Here is a 10,921-nt window from a genome sequence, read left to right on the forward strand (position 1 = left end):
ATTGGGAATCTTATTCAGAAAGTTAAAGACATACAAAACGAAATTACAACAACAACCACCAAAAATATTAATGATTGGCAGTCAAATCTGCTATTGATAAAAATTAACGAAGAACTAAACTCACTCTTTAATATAAGACAACAAGAATAAAAACACCCGTTGAATGTAAAATTTTAATATACAGTAAAATTCAAGGATTTAAAGATACTTCAAAATACAGGGTGTCGATTTCCTGGAAAAACCTGGAAAATCAGGGAATATCAGGGAATTCATTTTTGGATCAGGGAAATCAGGGAATATCAGGGAATTTCGAAATTCAATCAGGGAAATTTTGTTTACCCGGCAATATTGTTGATCAACTTTGGAATCAAATCAATTTTCGTGTAAAATATACGCAGATTGATCGGTTGAATTAAAACTTGTTACATGTCTAGTGGCGATTCGATTATCTTTCAGTTTGCCGTAAATTTCTTATTTGTTTTGCGCCGTACAATTGTCAGACTTCACTCGCTGTAGTGCTCGAAATCGGCAATGGTAGGCCTCAAGCACTTTACGGTGCAGACATCAAGAGCACAAACCGGGATACAGACTGTTATTTACACGCGATCCACAGCGTTTTCACCAATTGCAGAATTTTACACTCAGAAGCCCCAAGCATTGATCATCTTCCTTCAGTGTCCATGATTCATGTCCGTTAAGGGTTACCGGGAGCATTAAAGTTCTGTAGAATTTGCGTTTATGCGAGTTGGCAACCTTTGGGACTGGTTCAGCTGGTTACGTACTACGCAGAAAGCTTACATGTTTCTCTGTTCTGACGTGATCCGCAGTGAGCATGCGACTCTTGGCCTGGTTCTTCTCATCTGTCATTTTCTGGCATTCGACATCAAACAAGCTGTTACACTCACCCTTATTCTGCGAGGCGAGTGACGTAACTAATTTGGAGTCATCGCGAATGAGGTGACAATTGTCACCTAGGTGACTCACTTTGTCACCTAGGTGACTGGCTTTGTCACCTAGGTTGCACGGTTTGTCACTTAGGTGGCACGGGGTTGTTACCTAGGTGACACGGTTGTCACCTGGGTGACAGCACTTAATTCGACTCGCCGTGGCGAGTCACGGCGAGTGACGATTGTCGTATTGAGTCACGTGACTCGCAGAATAAGGGTGATTGTCTTCCCCACGTCGTGCCTATCACTTCCCTCGTAGTTGTTGGCGCCATGCCGGATCCTCCACAGCCTACTTACGTCTTATTCCCTTTCGTCATGCTGTTCTGCGATTCGTTGATCAAGCTTTCTGGTGTACTCCACTGCAACGTGGAGTGGATCTGCGTGGATCTTACGACGAGATAGTGGTCAAAGTCGCTAAGAAAAGACTGTATATTGTGACTTCCAAAAAGTATTGACCGTTAAACAGGATCGATCTGGCGGCTAGAGTCTTGAATTTTCAAGTCGTGCGCACCCCATAAATCCTTTCGAACCTGTCATAGAATTCGTCCCTAGCAAAGCAAAGCAAAGTCTTGAGCATTAACCGTCACTAGACATTATCCTTCTTTATCGACAGACTTCGCAGCCGGCTGTTAGAGTACAGGAAAATTACGGGGTCAGTGCAACCATCCTACTGATTCTATCTAACAAAAACCAGCTAGCCGAGATTCGAACACAACTGGCTTGTTAGATCAGCATCGTACCTCGAAGCTAACTGGGCGATTCAATTCGTTCCTAGTATCATCGAATTTATGATTGTGACTATACGTTGATTAAGCTGTAGTTGATATTTGCCATTTGGACATTTTCTAACAATATATCTAGCTAAAGTTTTTCCGTGCTGGCTTCGAGCCAGCAAAACGCACATTTTTGTACCAAAAATCTTTGAGGAATCATCTCCTTAACCCCATACTTTTTGCAGCAAAGATAACAAGCTGAAACTTCCAGGAAAGTTTTGTTTTAGTTTAACTGAAAACCCGCAGACATGTGTCCACCTTCCAGCGGCAAAGTTACTAGTTTGAGCTGACTGAAAATTAGCAAGATTTGTTATGTTTACACGGCTGTAATTTTGTTGTATGTAACATCTAAGCTTTGTGCAAAAACAGATCGATTAGATTATTTCTCAATCTTTGTTTCTTTGGATTCAAGTTGATACCTCAAACATAACTGTCCCTAGACTCAATAGAAGAGGGCGTTTTCGAAACTGTTGGAGACGTGGACATCCCTACATCGTTATTGTCGGAGACGTCGACATTCCTAACATCGTTACGGCCAAGCTCTCTGGTCACAGTGACAGCTGTCATCAGTTGATGCTCGCCAGTGCTGACAACAGGACGTTCCTGTTCCGTTTTATCGCGAAAATGAGACTCGCACAATTGTACCTCGTTATTGTCCAATAAAGTTAAGTTTTAATTTGTTTAATGTACGGGTCGTGTTTTAATACATTCATATCGGTCACCTCCGAACGCGAATCGTAACAGAAACGCTGGTAAGAAATAGGTTAAAAATCTTTGATATGTGTTCTTAAATCATGAAGAAATCTAGCTTTAGTTTTCAGCAGCTCGCATAAGCCAGGGTTAAAAACTTAAGCCAGAAATCGCCCAAATAAGCTTGACATTCGAGTTTTGAGGGTCAGGGAAAAATATTTGAAGCATCAGGGACAGTCAGGGAATTTTATTTTTGGATTTGAGTCGACACCCTGAAAATAACATTACCAGTATAAGAGCACCTGAAACACGCGCCGTATTAACAAACTTTCTTACAACAAGTAATATAGACATAGCCATTTTATCAGAAATTTGGCTTAAACCAGACGAAAGTTGTAACATACCAGGATTCAAATTTCCACGCACGACCCGCGATAAGGGTTATGGTGGAGTGGGTTTCTTAGTTAAAAATAATATTTCGTTTGAAGACATCAAATTACCACTACTAAAACCAATAGAAGCAATTGCAATCAAAACACTAAATACAGTAGAAAAAATATTATTTGTATCAATCTATATCCCACCAGCACCGTTAAATAACAATCAAATTAAAATTCCACTCAAAAACCTCCTAACGTTTATAGAAAATACAAATCTAAATACTATACTAGCCGGTGATTTTAACGCTCACCATTCCATTTGGAATTCAGCTAACAAAACATGCACTAGAGGTGAATTACTAGTCAGTTTAATAGAAGATACCAATCTGTTAATAATGAACGATGGTACATCCACACTAATTAAACCCCCCAATTAGACCAAATCAAGGTGACGTTATCTGGCAGATACTGGCGCCCTTGTTTACAAACAGACCGCAGAGTCCAAAAAAGTTTCAGCTGTTAAACGGCAAGTTTGTTGTTTTAAACAGCATTAGGATAAATTTAAAACGCCATTATGCCTTTAAAATGTTAAAACACACGCTACATTCGCTATAAACGAAAAGGAAAATTTTCCAAAATGTAAACAAGGGCGCCAGTATATGTCAATTGACGGTATGATGATTTGGTCTATACCACCCCGTCAGCAATTGATATAACGTTGGCTACCCGTGGCGTAGGAAATCGATAAATAAAAAACAAGCTCTTGAAAACATAAACTCGTTGGAAGAGCAAAATATAACCGATGCTACCGATTTACAACAAAAGTTTGTAAATAGTATTGTGAAAACCGAATTCATGGTAGATGAGAACTCCCCAAGAGCCAAAAATTGGTGGAACTCAGAAATCAAAGTCTTACTAAATGATAAAAACGATAAATTAAAAAAATATTTCAAAAATTTAACTATGGAAAACTATCTCCAATTCAAAAAGGCAAGAGCTAAACTGAAATCTAAAATCCGAAGAGAAAAAAGAAAATCATTTAAAGAATTAACCAACTCGCTAAACCCAGACTTACCGGCTAAGTTATTATGGGACACTGTTAGGATGTTAAGCGGAGGCTACCGCAAAAAAGAAAATCTACATTTATTAAACGACATTGAATTAACCAATAAATTCATAGATCTGAATTTTCCGCAGTGTGTCACAGGCATTGTCTTTCACGAAAAGACATACACCAATAACATAAAGATTACAATTGTAGACATCAAACAAATACTTAATAAGAAAAAAGGTGCTTCGGCGCCGGGTAATGACAATATACTTCTTTTTAAAAAGAATAAACTCAAAACTATTAGCAAAAATAGTAGAAATCATGAATGAGGTAATCTATACCTATAAAGAAGGATTTCTGTCTGTCTGTCTGTCTGTCTGTCTGTCTGTCTGTCTGTCCGTATGTTCCTTATAGAATCGAAAACTACTGAACCAATCGGCATGAAAATATGCATGTAGAGGTTTTTTGGGGCCAGGAAAGGTTTTAGTGATGGTTAGAAACCCCTCCCCCCACTAAGAGGGGGGGCTCCCATACAAATGAAACACAAATTTCTGCATAACTCGACAACTAATCAAGCAAATAGAACACAATTTGGCATGTGGGTGTTTTCGGTGACAAGAACTTATTCTATGGTAAATTGAGACCCGTCCCCTCTTTATGAGGGAAATTATAACTCCTCTCCTCTTTAAAAGGGGGGGCTTCCATACAAATTTCCTCATAACTCGAGAGCTAATCAAGCAAATGGAATCAAATTTGGCATGTGAAGGTTTTCGAGGGCAAGAATATTTTCTATAGTAAATTAGGACCCCTCCCCACTTTAAGAGGGGGGGCTCCTGTACCAAAGAAACATAATTTTCCTCATAACTCGAGAAGTAATTAAGCAAATGGAACCAAATTTGGCATGTGGGTGTTTTTGGAGACAAAATTTTTTTCTGTGATGAATTGGGACCCCTCCCCGTTTTAGGAGGGGGGGATCCTATACACATGAAATACAAATTTCCTCATAACTGAAGAACTAATCAAGCAAATGGAACAAAATTTGGCATGTGAAAGTTTTCGAGGGCAAGAATATTTTCTATGGTAAATAAGGACCCCTCCCCACTTTAAGAGGGGGGGCTCCTATACAAACGCAATACAAATTTCCTCATAACTCGAGAACTAATCAAGCAAATGGAACAAAATTTGGCACGTGGGTGTTTTTGGAGACCAAATTTTTTTCTATGATGAATTGGGACCCCTCCCCAGTTTAGGAAGGGGGGCTCCTATACAAATGAAATGCAAATTTCCTCATAACTCGAGAATTAATCAAGCAAATGGAACCAAATTTGGCATGTGAAAGTTTTTTAGGGCATGAATATTTTCTATGGTGAATTAGGACCCCTCCCAACCTTAAGAGGGGGGGCTCCTATACAAACGAAATACAAATTTCCTCATAACTCGAGAATTAATCAAACAAATGGAACCAAATTTGGCACGTGGGTGTTTTTGGAGACAAAAATTTTTTCTATGATGAATTGGGACCCCTACCCACTTTAGGAGGGGGGGCTCCTATTCAAATGAAATTCAAATTTCCTCATAACTCGAGAGCTAATCAAGCAAATAGAACCAAATTTGGCATGTGGAGGATTCTGGAGGCAAAAATATTTTCTATGGTGAATTAGGACCCCTCCCAACTTTAAGAGGGGGTGCTTCTACACAAATGAAATACAAATTTCCTCATAATTCGAGAACTAATCAAGCAAATGGAACCATATTTGGCATGTGGGTGTTTATGGAGGCAACCATTTTTTCTATGATGAATTAGGACCCCTTACCTTTTAAGGAGGGGGGGCTCTCATACAAACGAAATACAAATTTCCTCATAACTCTAGAACTAATCAAGCAAATGGAACCAAATTTATCATTTGGGTGTTTTTGTAGGCAAGAATATTTTCTATGGTATATTTTCTATGGATTTCCCCACTTTAAGAGGGGGGGGGCTCCTATACAAATGAAAAACAAATTTCCTCATAACTCGAGAACTAATCAAGCAAATGGAACCAAATTTGACATGTAAGTGGTTTTGGACGCAAGATTTTTTTCTATGGTGAATTGAGACCCCTCTCTTCTTTAGAAAGCGAGTTATGGCCCATCTCCCCTTTAAGAGGGTGGGCTTCCATACAAATGAAATGCAAATTCCTCTTATCTCGAGAACTAATCAATCAAATGGAACCAAATTTGGCATGTGGGAGATTTTGGAGTCTTGAATTCATTTTACTATAGTTAGAAACCTCTCACCCCTGTGGTAGAGGGATATGGACTCTCATACAAATAAAACAGAAATTTTTGCGAAACTCAAAAACTAATCCAACTCGAGAAATTCGAGACTCTTCCATAAAACATTAGTCAATACAAGACCACAAAAACTATCTATAGTAACACTAGATCATTCAGGACGAGACGGTCGCGAGTGTTGCCGGTGACCCGCCGTCGGAAGCGCCGTCCACTGGGGGGCTTGCAAAACTCGAGATTGTGACAAAGATCATCCGAGATTCATGATTATGTACAACACAGGTTAATTTGTGGCAATACGAAGTTTGTCGGGTCAGCTAGTAGAAAATAAATGCATCCCAGACGCATGGAGGACAATGAAAATCATCTCAATCCATAAACCAGGTAAACACCAATCAGATCCATTGGCTTACCGACCCATATCAACGTTATATCAACGTTTATTAAAACAATTAACTTAAAAGTCCAAGAATTACTAATGAATTTTATCGAAGCTAACAGTATTATTCCGGATTATTCTTTCGGTTTTAGAAAGAAAACATCTGCAGTCAACTGTGTTAATGCTCTAATATCCAATGTTCATGAAACAAGACGAAGGGGAGAAATTGCTATTGTTACATTTCTCGATCTCTCTAAGGCATTCGATAATGTCGACCTAAATAAATTAATTGAGATACTAGAAATTAAAAAAATTCCCTATGATATCATTGACTGGATATACAATTATCTTAAATATAGAAATGTCTCACTAACAATGAACGATGGAACAGAACTAATCAGAAAGACGAATAAAGGCCTTCCTCAGGGATGTCCACTTTCGCCTATACTGTTTAATATATATACATCGATAATCCATGAGGTCATCAACGAAGAAGGTTGGTTATACCAATTCGCCGATGATTTTGCATTTTTGACCAAAGCCACTAATTTACAGTGTGCTGAAAAGAAAACAAACGAAATTTTAGAATTGTTAGCCAAAGCCTTAGACAACTTAAAATTAACAATAAACCCTGAAAAATCAGCAGTAGTTTGTTTTACTTATAAATTTCATGACAATCTTAACATTAAAATCAAGAATAGTCTAATTAAAATTGATTTTTATCAAAAATACTTGGGGATCTGGATAGATTTTAAATTAACTTTTAAAAAACACATCAACGAGACGGTTAACAAAATTAAGAAAAAGACGAACGTCTTAAAAATGCTGAGCAATAAAAAAAGCGGAGCACATCCCAAAGTGATGCTTCAAATAAACAAAGCCATCGTCATGTCACATATCGACTACGGAATTTCTATATATGCTGCGGCATGCAAAACAGATCTTAACAAAGTCCAAGTAGCACAAAACCAAAGCTTACGCCTCACTCTGAGATTCTTGAAGTCTACCCCAATTAACGTCATTCAAGCTGAAACTGGAGAAATGCCAGTTAGCTTAAGAGCCTCTTACCTTACACTTAAAGAAATTGCTAAATTACTCTATTACAGGAGAAACCCGATAATAAGCATCTTGCTAACATTATTGAGGTCAGATGATGTACCTAAATATCTCTCTTTTTTAGAGAGAACAGCCATAAATAATTTTCTAATCATGCAACTCTGTTCGATAAACTCCAAGATCCCAGCATTACCGCAAAACTTAGCAACAAACACTAACATACCGGACACACCAATAGGTCCTAAACGGAATATTCCGCCACCGTTACTAAGACAATTAACTACAAACATGATTAACAACAAGCATTTCGATCATTATAAGCTTTACACTGATGGTTCCAAAGGACTCACAGGCGTAGGCTATGGTATATACGACTCACAAGAACACATATCAATTAGTCGAAAATTGAATGATAACTTCTCGATAACAAATGCAGAATTAATCGGTATACTCGAAGCAATTAAATACGCACAAATCAAAGAAGAACAAAAAATTTGTATCCTAACCGACTCTTTAAGCAGTTGCGTATTTCTTAATAATGATCACGACATAGATAACTATGTACATTGTTTCTGAAATATTTAATCTCATATCCACAGCCGAAACGGTAAGCGTAACAATGCAGTAGATTTCTAGTCATGTTAATATTATTGGTAACGAGAGAGCAGATAAAGCAGCTAAGCTATCCATAGAGCGTAATACTATAGAACCTTACGGCCTGACCTTGGGAGACACTATATTAGTAACTAAAAATGAACTAATAGAAGAATGGATGTGCTATATAAATCTATATCAGAAGAGAAAGGTAAAAAAACACTTCGAAATAATGGACAGAGTAGGCTTAAAACCCTGGTTCCACAAGATACCACTTAACACCACACAAACTATTAAACTATCAAGAATACGTACGTTTCACACAGCGATTAAAGAAAGACTTTTTAGCTGGAACTTGATTCCTTCCGGACGATACGACAACTGCAACGTTGACGAGAACATTATACACATCCTGTTCGAATGCACCAAATACAATTCGGTCCGTGGTAAATATCCTATACTAAAAAATGAACAAGCATTTTTAAATGTTCTTAAGAGAAAACTTCACTCTGAATATAAACAAATTACCGATTATTTAGATGAAATAAAAGTAGATGTTTGAGCTCCAGGTTGTAACATTGTTTAACAATAACGAAAGCGATAAAGCTTGCGATAAAGTTACACAGTAGAATCAATATATATAGAATGCCAGTGTCGCTGTTTTTCTACAAGACTCATTGTGGTAAACATGATGCTAACAATCTGTATCAAGTCTGTGAATCGGGAACTTCATTGTCAAAGTTGCTTATTGTTATTTATCCGTTCTTTATCTGTGCGCTAATGCGTTTTTAAACGCTAATTTTTTTCGTCCGGATGAATTGAATCCCTCAACTGAGTCTTTTTGCCCCGATTTTTTCTGAAAGTTGAAGCAAGCGAAGTTTACATTACATTACTTGGCAGCCATATTCGAAATTTTAAACTGGTTGTCAAAGTTTGACAATGAGATTCCCCTTTTGCTGAATCTCAGGCACACACACGTATGCAAGTATAATGTAAATACATTATCTGAATATGTATGATGTTTGCCACGCGCACTGCAGCGACACTGGCATTCTATATATAGTGATTATACTAGTTACACACGCTATCACTTTGCGCCCAAGCAGCACCATTTGTTGCATGAAGGGTTACGCAACTCTAATTGAAACATTCAAATATGGTAAAAGTTCGCATCAGTTACCTTTATCGAACTGTTATGTGATTGAAAAAGCGCAAGAGGTGGAGCTTATATGCAACCAATTGTTACACAGATGTTTTATGGAACATCAATGCGCGTTATCTATCCATTCGCGACTACGATACTAAAAGAGATTTTAAGCCTGTTCGCACTCCCACGAAATCCTATGCCGCGTTGTCAAAACTTGCGTGAAAACATAAACAAAAATACTTCCTTCTCTTTTTTTCTCGCACAAAAACCAATGCGCGTTATCTAAATACAAGCAGGTATTCGCGACTACGACACTAAAAGAGATTTTATGCCTGTTCGCACTCACACGAAATCCTATGTCGCGTTGTCAAAACTTGCGACTACGATACTAAAAGAGATTTTAAGCCTGTTCGCACTCCCACGAAATCCTATGCCGCGTTGTCAAAACTTGCGTGAAAACAAAAACAAAAATACTTTCTTCTCTTTTTTCCTCGCACAAAAACCAAACAATTATGAGCAACTTCATCACGAATTATGTTTAGCGGGAACCGGGATTTCCTCTCAGGGCTCCAAGACGAAAATTATTTATATTAATATTCTTAATGCGACTTTAGTTTTTTGGGCCTATTATGAGCTAATCTCCATGCCATTCAAAATTTATCGTGCAAAATATAATTTTGCTTTGTATTATTTGATGCGCCTCGTGAAAGTTATTAATTTATTTATTTTCAAGTTTAAAGAATTAACCCAGCCAGATTAAGAATTCGTTTACGATGGAAAAATGCGGTGTAAAATCGAACTAGATACTGCAATCAAATAATATTTTAGTAAATGCCATGGATTCCTGATGAATGTTCGTGTAATTATTGTTAAAATAAAAACATTCCTTCGTTGAAAAATATTTTTTCATAAAAATATGGCAGAATATGATGTTACATTGGTTGTATTTGTTTGGTTACATTTTATTTAACAATATGCCGTAATCAACATGATGCAACATCATGTGACATTATTGTTTAGCAACGGCATTATAATAACACGATGTTGCGATGAAGTTTCATGTTACTAGATATAGACTAATATATTTGTGACAGCCAGTATAAGTATTGGATAACCTGAATCCAACATATTAATAACATGAAGTTGCTTATTTGTTGCTTGTTTCAATACTGTAACCGGTGAAGTTTTTTGCAATTTAAACAAGACTTAATAGCCACATGGAAGATGTTGCAAGTGCTGCTTGGGCGGTTAATCAAAATTTTGTAAGTTGCCCCGGTATAACGCGATAGTCACTTGACAATTCTTGACAACATTGGCTTTATGGATCACCTATGGTCTGTGCCAAAAGGGAATAAACAAAAAAAAAATTACAATATTTTTGTTTTTTAATTTTTAATGCTCTGCATCCTTTTAAAAAAGAAAAAACTATACTCTGGTAGTCATAATGGGAAGCTTTATCGTTCCTTCTAAAAAAATCATCTTTTTATCACAAATTTTAGGACCCAATTTGTAATTTCCTTACCTAGAATCGGAAACTGCAACGAGCAGCGCGTGTCATCTCTTGTCACTTGTTCTGACATAAAGAGAGTAGAGCGAAAAACGAAGAAGATGAACCGGTTCTGAATGTCAAATT

At 37.3% G+C, this 10,921-nt stretch overlaps 1 long non-coding RNA gene across 1 annotated transcript; it reads right to left on the minus strand.

Annotated features, from left to right (window-relative positions):
• Positions 1–6,670: 6,670 nt before the first annotated feature.
• LOC128740270 (uncharacterized) lies at positions 6,671–9,021 on the minus strand. Its single transcript, XR_008412193.1, has 3 exons — positions 8,670–9,021; positions 8,457–8,601; positions 6,671–7,050 (listed from the first exon to the last, which is right to left on the minus strand). It is a non-coding gene; the product is annotated as an uncharacterized LOC128740270 (long non-coding RNA).
• Positions 9,022–10,921: the final 1,900 nt, after the last annotated feature.

Source organism: Sabethes cyaneus, chromosome 3 (assembly GCF_943734655.1).
Source record: "Sabethes cyaneus chromosome 3, idSabCyanKW18_F2, whole genome shotgun sequence".
Classification (NCBI taxonomy): domain Eukaryota; kingdom Metazoa; phylum Arthropoda; class Insecta; order Diptera; family Culicidae; genus Sabethes; species Sabethes cyaneus.